We start from the raw sequence: 2,718 nt of genomic DNA, 5'->3' as shown, positions 1-2,718 counted from the left end.
TTTATCTGTCTCTTACTCGCCAAAAAATTATCTCTTTGCTAATACATGTATTCTGAAGGTAAGTTTTTCATGTTTGCCATGAATGTTTTTTTTATCAAATGTACTCTGACCGAGACTACTGACTGTACTTGTTCGTCTGTGATTTATATACTAATGTACATGTATATAATATTTTGTTGCACAACATAAAGAAGAGAAAATTTAATACACACCTATGTCCCATGTTTTATGCCAAAAAGGGGGAAATGATTCGTCCTTTCCGTCGGTCTTGTTTTATGTCTATTAGCACTTTGAAATATCGCTTTTAACTTATTAAACTCTTTAGGTTTCGCAAGAGTATTTTACAATCAAGCACTTAGTTAACCTATATTGCTACCCATTTACTAAGTAAAATTTTTAAGTGTATAAACACTTTTATTAAACCTGTATATATTAGTAGTTTGTTAATCAATGTTTCTCTTGTATAACGGTTGTGTAGGGAGAGTCGGTGCAAGTACATAATTTGTGACCAGTCTGAATTGTATGTAATAAATAGATGTTCAAATGAAATCAACGTATATAAGAGTCTGGATTAAAGTCGACAAACCTACGACATAGCTAGATAGATGTATTGTTGGACTGGCTACTGTGTGCATCGACATATCTTCAGTGAATAATGCTCGACCACAACATCGATATTTTCCTAAAAGAAATAGAGTGACCTGAAGAATAATCGATGATTAACGTTTATTATATTGTTAGTGACTGTCACTCCTTTGCAAAAACAAATTTATAAAGAGAATCTTGTATACATGCAAACATTTAAAAATAAACGTACATTATACCCTTATATAGCCTTTTTTCTCCTCTTGATTTATGGCCGACTTGCGGTTCTTTTTTCATTAATGCATCCAGTATCATTGTTGCAAAATACAACATCTATCTTTACTTGGGTAGTAGAATCGAACACATTGAAGTCCTTTTATGTTTAGCAAGGAAAATTTTGTAAATGAAAAGTACTTACGCCAAGAATTGTTAAATTTAATTCAGAACTTACTGATATTACAAAGGTGTATTAAGATTAAAATGTAAGGATTTTAAATGAATTTGATTGCTCAATGTTTTTAAGTAAGGACGCGTTAAAAATTCGTAGTAAATAGAGTTTTCAAATACCAGGAACATTCCGCTATAATCTCAAAACTGGTCTGGGTGTAAAGCATGATTGTCTTGGACACAAGCATCAACACACAGAATTCCTCTAAGTTGTGTATCGGCATCACTCTTTCTTATTAACTTATTTTGGATAACATGCTGACTTGTTGCAATTGAGTATAAAATATAATATATTCTTGTACCGTTTTTTTCCTTATGTTTTAATTTTTTGATTAATTGAGAAGGAATAAATACAGAACGTGAAAGTTAACAGTTTTTAATTTATTCCAACGAAGTTAATTCGAAATTAAAACAATTTTAGTTTAAAATCGTCCAGAACTTCATATATAAAATTGTAATTTTGTACTGGCTAGATTTCTATTCTGTTTTAGTTGAATAAAAAGAACGTTCATATTTATTATGTGGTTTTTTTTAAATTTGATCTTTAAACTTATATCATCAAGTGATGTACAACTTATGTTGTACAACGGTGTTCTCTTTCCAAACGAAGTCGGGAAATAACTTTTACTTGCTTATGCTATTATCTATATGTGTTGTTTCCCTTGCACTTGTGCAATTTAATCGCTATCTTGAATGTGCTTTATTGTTAATATTGGATTTAACACAGGTCGGGGTCTTGCGGACTATACTTTAAATGGCCCTTTTCAATTCGCGATAAGGAGAGCAATTGAGAATTCGTCCGGGCGGCTGGTCATTTGAGGTCAACCATTGAAATCCCCCAGGCGACTAGTCGGCTGTATAGTACGCCGACGACGGCGGAGGCGGCCTTGGATTGCGAGAGGCTACGTAAACACATCTGTTGATGATTAAAGTGCGGTGTCCTGAGATGACCGCTTGACCATAACGTTATTGTAAAGGCTCTACGAGTCAGTTATCTTGCCACAACACGCGCCCTTTCCATAAAACTTCGCTTTCTGTCCTTTGCCAAACCCGAGTGGCTAATAAACGTTAGCCGTGTAATTACTTTCTGTTTTGTTTGTTGGTTTTTTTTCTTTATCTTTTATTAGCGAATTTTAAGGTCAATTGTCTACAACACATATCCTTTCAAATTGTCTTTATTTGTATTTGTTAAAAAAATAAATATTCTTGTCATAGTGGCTTATTTTTTAACAGTAGTTTGCGTAGGAAGATGCTGAGGAGTTTGTGTTTTAAACCTGTTGATTTATTTACATAAAGAACTTAAATTGCTTGCTTAGTTCATTGTGTCTTTATTTAGTCCATTTGTGACCGAAAGGTTACTGACCTAAGTGTATGTAGGTTTTTTAAACACCCATGTCCGGTTTATTCAGACATTCCCATACTACGATTGTTTAGCCTTTTACATGATAACCCCCTCTTTTGCGGAAACGACACTGGCAGCTAAATGTATATTCCTCTGCAGTGCCTTCCGAGAAAAAAAAAATACTGCCCATGATGTAAATTCACGTAACGTTGCGCAAACCTTTCACCCCCTCACAAGAATAGACTATGCCGGTCGGCGGGGTCACTCGCATGTAACCCACATTACGACGACCACGCATCATTTGACCGCAGCATTCATGGAGACCTGACGACATCCAGCGGTTA

The 2,718-nt window shown here is 34.5% G+C and overlaps 1 protein-coding gene across 1 annotated transcript in view; it reads left to right on the top strand.

The window, feature by feature from the left end:
• Nucleotides 1-2,592: 2,592 nt before the first annotated feature.
• Nucleotides 2,593-2,718, top strand: part of LOC128175856 (B-cell lymphoma/leukemia 11A-like) — a 36,800-nt gene continuing 36,674 nt past the window's right edge. Inside the window, exon 1 of the mRNA XM_052841709.1 lies at nucleotides 2,593-2,718. This exon is cut by the window's right edge and continues 642 nt beyond it. The gene's annotated coding sequence lies outside the window, so the exon portion shown is untranslated.

The sequence above is a fragment of the Crassostrea angulata genome, chromosome 3 (assembly GCF_025612915.1).
Source record: "Crassostrea angulata isolate pt1a10 chromosome 3, ASM2561291v2, whole genome shotgun sequence".
Classification (NCBI taxonomy): domain Eukaryota; kingdom Metazoa; phylum Mollusca; class Bivalvia; order Ostreida; family Ostreidae; genus Magallana; species Magallana angulata.
Note: the sequence above shows the minus strand (reverse complement) of the source record. Positions and strands in the feature narration are given on the sequence as shown.